Source organism: Camellia sinensis, chromosome 14 (genome assembly GCF_055761805.1).
Source record: "Camellia sinensis isolate YWXY chromosome 14, ASM5576180v1, whole genome shotgun sequence".
Classification (NCBI taxonomy): Eukaryota; Viridiplantae; Streptophyta; class Magnoliopsida; order Ericales; family Theaceae; genus Camellia; species Camellia sinensis.
This window is the reverse complement of record NC_138974.1, coordinates 80,651,702-80,662,308: the sequence shown is the minus strand read 5'-3', so window position 1 is coordinate 80,662,308 and position 10,607 is coordinate 80,651,702. Positions and strand designations below refer to the sequence as shown.

Genomic DNA, 10,607 nt, shown 5'->3' with positions numbered 1-10,607 from the left:
AATTCTACCGGTAGCATGGTTTTGCTGACGTAAAAAATGGGGAAATGTTGGATGCCTTCTGACCGGACGAGTACCACGCTAACTGCATGCTGAGAGACTACCAGATAAAGGTAGAGTTCTTCGCCAGGCTTTGGCATCACCAGTAATGGAGCAGAAGACAGATATGCCTTTAGCTCGACCAAAGCCTTGTCGCATTCCTCGTCCTATGAAAACTTGGATTTTAAGGCTCGAAAGAAAGGGCGATAGCGATCTGATGACCGACTTATGAATCTGTTAAGCGCAGCTGCCATACCGACAAGATGTTGCACTTCCTTGGCCGAGTTTGGCTGCTTCTCGATGCCTCGATTTGTGACTAGGAAGCCCAAGAATTTTTCGGATCCCACACCAAAGGCACACTTGGATGCATTCAGGCGTAGCTTGTGCTGTTTGAGGATGGTGAACATCTTGGCTAGGTCGGACAAGTGGTCTGCTTGATGCTAGCTTTTGACCACCATGTCATTGATATAAGCCTCTATCATCCCGCCTAGCAGAGGAGCAAACATTTTGGTCACCATCATTTGGAAAGTCGCCCCGGCGTTCTTCAAACCAAAAGGCATGACTCGGTAGCAGAAGAGTCCCCTTGGAGTAGTGAAGGAGGTGATTTCATGGTCGGGCCATGCATGGCAATCTGATGATAACCGCGGTAGGCATCCAAGAAACTGAGCCTGTTATGTCCGGCTGTTAGATCCACCAGCTGGTCTATTCGGTGTAGGGGAAAGTTGTCTTTAGGGCAAGCTCGGTTGACGGTCTTGTAGTCAACGCAAACTCGCCACTTCCCATTCTTCTTGGGCACAACAACTGTGCTCGAAATCCACCGAGGGTAGTACACTCCCTGAATAGCCCGTGCCTCAAGCAAGTTTCTTACCTCCTTCGCGACTACCTTGGCGTGGTGCAGCGCCGATCTTCTCGTTCTCTGAATGACCGGCCATGCACCGGGAAAAACATTGAGGTGATGACAAATAAAGCTTGGATCGATGCCGGGCATGTCATAGGGTGACCATACGAAGACATCAAGAACTTTACCATCAAGAACTTTACCATCTCGGTTCTTTGTTGGGCAGTAAGGCTTGATCCGAGCAAAAAGAACTTGTTCGAAATTTCTGTGTCAATCCGCACTTCTACCAACTCTTCAACAGCTTGTCCTCAACCTTGGATCCCACATCTTCAAGGACTCCCTGGTCCTCCGGTCCTTCGATCATTTAGACGAAGCCTTTAACAGCCCAGCTCCCGTTCACTGCCACGAAGCATTGCTTCGACATGACTTGATCGCCTCAAATTTCCTCAATTTCCCCCATAGCCGAGGAGAATCTCATAACCTAGTGGTAGGTCGACGCTACAGCTTGCATAGCGTGAAGCCATCCCCTACTGAGGATCAGATTGTACGTAGACGGCACCTGCAATACCTAGAACTCCACCTGCTTGACCATGATTCTGGCTTTGACTGGTAAAATTATCTTTCCCAAAGGCCATTCCGGTTGCGAATTGAAACCTACCAGTGGCGAAGTCGCCGGAGCCAAGTCTGTATCACGGAGTTTGAGTTGCTTGAACGCACTATAGTACATAATCTCAGCCGAACTTCCCTGGTCAATTAAGATGCGCTTGACATCGAACTCTTTGATGTAAAGAATGACCACTAGGGCGTCGTTGTGTGGCATTTGAATACGCTCCAGGTCCCTGGTAAAGAAACTAATCATGTCTTTTTGCTCGGTCTTCCCCCTTTTGATCGCGGACTAGACTGACATAACTTCCCTCATGTGTTTAGCCTTTTTGATCATTCATCGGAGCTCGCATACACGCGCTGGCTCCACTATGTCGTGGATCACATTAACCACTCCTTGAGGGGGCGCCTCCAAGTCATCCGGTCCATGCGGATCAACCGGGGTGGGATGCGCGGCCGTAACTCCCTCATCAATGTAAAGATCCAAGTGTCCGGCTATGACTAACTCCTCCAAGTGTTGCTTCAGAGGAAAATAGTCCTCTATCCAGTGTCCTCGCTCCCGGTTATACGTGCAACGGTACCGTGGATTGAAGCCCTTTTGCGCGTCACCTATCTTAGCAGGAAACCGGACGTAATCCTCGTCACGAATTTCACTAAGTATGCGATAGATTGAAATTTTGAAGACCGTGGTGATGACCGTCCGAGCTTTCAACCTTCTGTTCGCATCAGCTACGTCATCGCGGGGGTATTCTGCTTGGTCATTCCGACGCCCCCTTCCCTGGTTCTGATGATTTGACCCACGGTCAGATTCCTCGACGCGATCATTTGGTCGGTTAGACTCTTGTCCAACCGCGTGTACCTTGCCAGCCGACCTCTTGTCTGTTACCACCGGAGTTGTCTTCACTGTGGATGCCGCCGCATTGTCTTCTACCCAGATGTTCTCATTGATGCGCTGCATTAGTTGGCCCATGGATGTCAGCTGGTTCATGGTAAGCGAGTCCCGCAGCCTATGTCCGACCGGGAGACCGCGCTTATATTGGGTGATTGCCAGGTTGATCGGGCAATCTAAAATCTCGTTGAAGGTTTCCCAGTATCTGGAGTTGTATGCCTTGAGTGTGTCGCTCGACTCTATTTTGACACTGAGAAGGTGGCCCACCTCCTTCGGTGTTTTGGTGTTGGTCTTGAAACGAGTCACAAATGCTTCCGCCAACTGTTGCCACCTTTCGATGTTTCCCTCTAGAAGCCTCTCAAACCATTTCAAGCCCAGCTCACCCAAACTTGACGGGAAGATAAGGCACATAAGAGCGTCATTGCGCCTATGTTCGGCCATGACTTGTCGGAAGTGGCTTACATGCATGTATGGATCGGTCTTTCCGTCGTAGAGCGTAAACTTGGGCTAGTGGAAGCCCGTGGGAAGAGGAGTGGTTTCTATCTCAAGGGAGAAGGGGGTAGCGCTCAGCCGCACCAAATCTATGTCTAGATGGAGAGGCACGACTGGGTGGGGTGGTGGCATTATGACCTCTTCACTGGCGCGACCGCCGTAAGATAGTCGCTGGAGCACCGGCACCCTTTGAGTCTCCCGCTGGCAAGCCCGATCCTTCAAGACTGCCCGCAAGTCCTCTGAGCGAGCGGCATAGGAATACCTCGACGTCATCGCCAGGCATAAGGGTTGATAGGTACTATCTTGCGCGCTAGACTTCTCTACAAGCGCGTCGGATTCTCCAACCCTGTAGCTTCTGGTGATAGAAAGGGAGGGAGTGTGCCGCTGGCTCTGACTGCCTGAACGGCGTGGTTGGGTGCGTTCACTGTGGTCTCCCATTACAGCAACACCCTTCCCTTTGACATGCCATTTGAGATTTTCCATCTCCGTCGCCATTCTCCGGATGACGGCGTCTTGGTCCCTTAACTTATGCTTCAAACGCCTGGCGTGCGATTCTCGTCGCCGCCAGTGCCCATTTGGGCTTCGAGAGTTACCGAAACTTCTACCGCGCTTATCCCGCGCGTCTCTTGAATGTCCTCCTGGCGAAGTCTTAAGGCCCGCCATGTTTGGAACGGCGGGGAGTCCGTCTCTCCGTCTGGCTGACTCCGGGGTAACGTCGTCGATGGCGGACAACGGTATCTCGTCGTTGTTCGCCATGGAAGGCGATCAGATGAACTTGGAAAACAAGATTTTGTCTATTAAACGTTCCCACAAACGGCGCCAATTGTACGGGGAGCAAATATTCCGCGGAGCCCGTACTCCTTTCGTCCAAGCTCCTTGTCTGTCCAATCAACCTGCGAGCACAACGGCGGTTGGCTACCCGGCGGTGTGTGGCCGGAAAACCCCTCTAACGGTCAAGTTAGCACACACTCAGGGATATAGAGAGAGAGGAGGGAGTTTTGTGTTTTAGGTTGTTCTCACCAGAAAATGTTCCATCCCCAGCATGGGGGGCGCAGTCCAGTGTTGAAATTATAATATTCCGCGTAACCCATATTCTTTTAATAATATCAATTTTATATTGAAATTATATAATATTTGATCAATTTTATTATGTTGTCAACTGTTGTCTATAATTAAGCGAAAGTTACTAACGTGGCACTAAAATTTCATTTGAAACTTTATTTTGCCCCCAAAACTGTATCAAAATTATCAATCGGACCTCTAAATATATATAAATAAATAAAATTAAAGGTAAAATACAAAATACACTATTTGAGATTTGCTTAAAATATGAATTGTTCTCTATAGTTTTGGAAATCACAAATACACCTTATAATTTTTTATTTAACAAAATTAATGGAAAAAATAAAATTTCTAATTACTCTCTTATACAATATTAAAATTATATGAATTAATTGAAATATATTCCTGACATCATTAAAACCATTAATTGACTTTATAATTTATTAATAAAATGGGTCATTTGTTATGCGATTAGAAATTTGAACAGGTGAAATGTAATTTCCAGAACTACAGGAGACAATTCATATTTTAAGTAATTACAAGGAGTATATTTGCAATTTACCCTAAATTTTTTAATATTTAATAATAATTTTCATCATTCAATATTGTTTTCCAAATCTCAAAAGAAAATATTTCTCTCAAAATATGTATGGTCTAAATTTTTACCCACACAATTTTCTACCTACTATTAGTTATATTAAGATTAATTTGCAAGATAAACTAGTTGCAATTGCTAAAGGAGAGAGAGAGAGAGTAGACTTAATTTTGGGCTCAATTAGAGGTAGTTTGGGATAATTTAAATAAGTGCACTTTTTTACTTTTTATGAAATATGTGTTAGGTTTGAAGTGATGTGGTAAAGAAATGATGTGACTTAAATAAGATGATGTGACTTAAATAGAATATTTTTGACTTTTTAACCTTTTTAGATTATGACAAATAAGGCCTTAGTTTTTCTGGAGTCAACTCAAAGTAATTTGAGACTCAAGGCAACTTACTGTTTTAGCCTAAAAGTCAAAAAAAAAATTAAAACAATTAAAAAAACAAACATACATACTATACAAAAAAAAGTCAAAAAATTTATTCCCTCTACTTTTTACATTTTTTTTTTTTTGGTAAAAAGTCAAAAAATTATCTCAAATATATTAGTTTTTTTACCTCATATTTTTGTCAAAAAATTAAAAAATTACTAAAATAGCTTTCCCCAGTGACGATTTTAAATGAAGTTTTTTTTTTTTAAAAATAATTGTTTCTTGCAAATATTATTTAAAATTTAATTTTCCCACCTTTTCTAGATGAAAACTATTATCCGTTTGGGATCTATATTAGCTTTTTGACTTTTTGGATATTTTAGCCTAAGGAAAAAGTTCGTTTGGATTGAGCCTTTTGGCTTTTTTGATTTTTGTGACAAAACAAGTAAAATGATTATACTTTGAATGTGACTGTAGGAACCCACATTTTATGTCCTCATCATGTTCATGAGCATCGGTATGATTGTGACTTGTTAAGCTTGCATGTGTATGTTTGTGACTTGTTTCGCTTGAGCGGATGTGATCCATGCCTTGTTTTGAAGCCTCGTGATTTGTCTAAGTGTAGTGTGCTTGTCTTGTTCCTTCCTTGATGTGAAACTTAGGTCACGCCTTGCCTGAGTTATACTAGTCGATGTTATTCCAAGCCTAGGTTACGTTACGCCTAGATCATTCCAAGCCGAGGTCATCCTCAGTCTAGAAGTATCTTGGAACCCCTTGTTGACCTCCGTCCTTGCCTTGACACATTAGCCGAGATGTTACCTTGCACCCAAGTGATCTCGTCCTGGAGTGGTATGACCTAGGCCGAGGTGTGGCGCATCTAGGCCAAGATGTGGCACAGCTTAGTCAAGTGTTGTCCTTCCTAGCCGGGGTCATTGTCACCTTAGTTGCCGAAGTCCTTTTGTTAGCCGATGTCACCCATTGCCGGAGTACCATTCCGCGTAGCTTGTTGAATACGCCTTGTTATTAGCCGATGTCATTGCCTCGTCAGAGAGCCCATACCGCTTTACTCGTTGGACACCCTTCCACCATGCTTTGTCTGGTCTGTCAGCCACCTTTTCAGGGAAAGCCCAACCAGTCGCCGCCACGTGTCTCAGCAGAGGGTTAAGCCCAGAACCGAGTAAAGAAAACTATCATTTGGTATCATAACCTTGCCTTGTAGAGAGAGAAACTCTAGGAGGAAGAAGGAGTTTTAGAGTGAGGAAGTAGATCTTCAAGCTTGATTCCTAGAGATCGAACCGTTAGATCCGTGTTCTAAGGTTAGATTCTTGATCTGCTCATGATGTTCTCTATGTTCATGTTATTGCATTGCATGATCGGATACGATTTGGAAGCCATGCATTGTTTTGAAGTTCGACTTTAGAAAGAGAAAATGACATTCATGTGTTCTTCAAGAAAGTCTTGTTTTGATCCGAAAGCTGGCATAAAGAATCATGTTTTTGTGTTTATTTCCGCAAGAATTCCAAGTATGGGTACCCAGGTCCATGTTTTCAAACTCATAGCATGAAAATCCCAGATTTGTGATGACAGATTATGATTGAACATTCATATTTTTCATGTTTTCACACTCATGTTCTTCATGTTCCTCAGCAGAGGGAAACCCAGAGTTTCCCGACCTCTTTTCCTTGCATGTGGCCCCCGGGAACACACCTCGGCGAGGAGGTGTGGAACCTCGGCCTAGACCTGGTTGGTGCCCAGCATGTTTTCCGAAATCAATTGTGTACATACGAAACTTGTTGAAGGTGCATTCAATAGGCTTTGCCATGTGTTTGTAGGACTTGGGCTTGTCTCGACTCCGACGTTTGAAGAAACTATGTGAGTGGTATTTTTAATAAAGTTATGTTACACTTGCTTTCATAAACCTCGTCTTGCCTTGTTTTGAAAAGTACTTGATCTAGCATAAATGACTATCCCTACTTGTATATTAAACGCTATCTTGTTTTGATGACATTTCTTGAAAGTCCTTAGCTGCAGGGGACTATAATGCAACTGCACTCTTGTCTTGAAAGTCCTTAGCTGCAGGGGACTATAATGCAACTGCACTCTTGTCTTGAAAGTCCTTAGCTGCAGGGGACTATAATGCAACTCCACTCTTGTCTTGAAAGTCCTTAGTTGCAGGGGACTATAATGCAACTGCACTCTTGTCTTGATATGTCATCGCACTTGTAATATGTAGATGTAATAACATCCAAGGAACTTGAAAGGCCGACAATGAACTTGATTTTCCCCTTGATTGTAAAGTATGCTATGTATTGTTTTGAAAGAATCTTGGATATCAATCATGCAAAACCTTTATTTCTAATATCATTCACTGAGTATCCAAGCTCACCCTCTCTATATATATGTAGGTGATGAGCAAGAAGGCAATGAGGCCTAGACGTGTAGCCGATGTGTTTTTGGGCGCATTGCCGACGTGTTTTGGATTAGCATTTTGTACCATCTTGAAGATTATGCTTCTTAGCTTATATTTCATGTGCACTTGTATATGTCGGCTTGAGAAGCCTTTTGGTCAAGATGTATTTTGTATCTCATTTCCTTATTGTATCTAAGTTGTAAGACTTTGTAAAAATGTATGTCATTTCATTGGACTTAAGCACGGCTCTCATGGACTATTTAGACTCTGTGTATATATATATTGCTTCTGCACTTGTAAGCCCCATATTTCATACTCTGATTGGGTGTGATTCTTGTAAGTCGGCCTTCGGTAATCTCGGATTACTGGCCATCACGGCACCAAACTACTAGGGGCGGTTTGGGGGCGTGACAGTGACACTTTGTCTTCTGAACTTTTTAGCCTATTTTATCTTTTTGTGGTCAATTTAGCCAAAAAGCCAAATTAGTCTACATGCCAAACGTAGGCTAAGTGTTGTATGGTTTCACATAAATTAATAAGTACACACTTTTTAACTTTTTGAGGTCACATCACCTCTCTATTTTCTTGTACATCTTTTCATAAAAATTCAAAAAATACGCTTATTTACATCATCCCAAACCACTCATTAATACTTTAACTTTTAATGAAAAGATGTGAAATGTGATAGAGAGGTGATGTAACCCAAATAAAAGTTGATGTAGCCCCAAAAAAGATAAAAAGATGTGCTATTCTAACACATCCCAAACAAGGCGTTAAATTGAGTTGTTTGAGATGATCCAAATAAGTGTATTTTTTGACTTTTTACGAAAAGATGTACGGAAAAATAAAGAGGTGATGTGACCCAAATAAGTGCACTTATTTGGGAGATGCTATTTTTTCTATTTATTATTATTATTATTATTATTATTATTATTATTATTATTATTATTATTATTATTATTATTATTATTATATATTGGAGGTCAAATTGATATTTTGGGAGGCAATAAAATAAATTCAAAATAAATTTTAGTGTCCCATCAACAACTTCTGTTTGATTATAAATGTATGCTAATGGGTTGAGTAAAATTGATGCAAAAATAAATAGTTCATATATAAAATTATATTATTAAAAAAAATATGAGATAAATTGATTTTTGAATACTAATTTTAGGGGCAAAATAAAATTTCCTTTTAAATCAAACATTTTACTTAAATTTAAAATCAAATTACATGTAAAAACTAATTGAGTCCAAAATTCTAAATCTTCTCTCTCTCTCTCTCTCAATAATTCTAACTATCTTATCTTTCAAATTAATTTTAATAGGACTGATCAATTAGTACTAGGTTGAAAATCGTGTTGGTAAAAAATCTAGACCACACGTATTATGAAAGAAACATATTCTTTTGAGATTTTCGAAGCAATATGGAATGATTAAATATTCAAATTTATTTATGTTTATAAATTTAGGGGTCAATTGATATTTTGGAGTTAGTTTCGGGGTAAAATGAAGTTCTAATGTAACATCAGTAATTTTCATTTGACCATAGTTGGCAGTCGACGGCAAGAGTAAAAATTGATTCAAAATAAATTTTTTAGGTGTAAAATTAACATTATTAAAATAACATGTGTTGGAATGATTTTTGAGTGATAGTTTAGAGAGCAAAATAATTTTTTTTTCTATTTTTTAATGTGCATACATATCATTTGATTCATTAATTTAAATGGCAATTGACAACTTTTTAGAATCAATATACCATTGAATTTCAGACTTAAGATTTTTGTGTCATCTTTCATCTTATTTCAAAGTTTAATTTTAACGATATTCATAATCGAAGTTAAGTTTCTATATCACTTCTTCCAAAGTTGGGATCATTTTATCATATAAATTATTTTGAGACTTTAGTATATTTTTTGCAACAAATTTTTCACATTAGAGACAAAAACACTTGCTTCATAAAACTATTACATGTTGCAAGGAAATGAATTTCACTAAATTTTTCATATTATACGTGATTTACACAACAAATATTATTGGTTCATATGAGTTTATGTAGTTTTCAAGTTTGATATTGTGTATATTTTGCGCATCTATACCTTATCTAAATAAAGTAAATGCCAAAATTGCTATGGTACATGGTCAAATTGGTGACACAATATTCACCAAGGGTTACGCGCAACTCACGTTAGAACAAAAATAGACCAAGGCATGCTCTATAAAATGTTGCCATAGAGACCTCTTAACCCGCATCCTCCTCATTTAACAAATTCACTCTATTCTAAACCATCCTCCTCAATCAATAAATCCACACTACTCTAAAACATGGCAAGACCTACCCTTCAATTGCTTCTCCTGGCCCTCTATGTCTTGTACATTTCGAGTACAGGTGAATCCACAACCCTAGCAAATATTGTTAAGGCCCGCACTGCGTTGACGACAAGCTTAGCAACAGCTGGATCCATAAAAGCAAATATGTTGAAGTTAAAAACCCTTAAGGGACTTAAGGCCACAGATTCCGAAGTCTTGAAGGATTGCTTGGGTCATGTTGAAGAAAGTGTGGACAAACTTAGCCAATCAGTACGAGAGATTAAGTTCTTGGGCCAAGTCAAGGGTGACAAGTTTGTTTTTCACAAGGGCAACGTGCAAACTTGGACTAGTGCTGCCTTAACTGAAATAGATGATTGTGAGGAAGGATTGTCAAGCAAAGCTATAGATAGTAAAATTAAGGGCTCCATACAAGGACAGGTCACTGATGCTAAAAACCTTATTAGTAATGCACTGGCAACAATTAACCAATTGGCACAATGAGCCATACCAACAATGTTTGAATTGCAAAAGGTTCAGATGACAGAGAGTATGAGGGGGATCGACTTTATGTCGTTTGTTTTTACCATGAAGATTGTATTTTGAGACCTTGTATGGGAACTTTAAAATATGTGATATGACACGTGGTTAAAAAAATCATAATTATTAGTTCCTTGTGGTTTTGTTTTATTTATTTAAGAATATGAATTAAGAGGATGCAAAAGTAACATAAGAAACGTTATTTTTCAATATGCGTACTAAATGATTTATCAATTAAAGTGGCACTCGACGACTCTTCAGAATTAATATATAATTGAATTTTGTATTCAAGTGGTTTTGTCATCGTTCATATTGTTTCAAAGTTTAATTTTAACAATATTCATAAAAGAAGTTGAGTTTCTATATCACTTTTTCGAGACTGGGGCCATTCAATCATATAAATTATTTTGAGACCTTAATAGACGAGGGTTTTTTTGTTTGTCTATTAGTAGTCACAACCAC

General features: G+C 39.9%; 1 pseudogene; it reads left to right on the top strand.

Annotated features, from left to right (window-relative positions):
- The first annotated feature begins 9,623 nt into the window (after positions 1-9,623).
- Positions 9,624-10,109, top strand: LOC114308698 (21 kDa protein pseudogene; annotated as a pseudogene).
- The last annotated feature ends 498 nt before the right edge of the window (positions 10,110-10,607 follow it).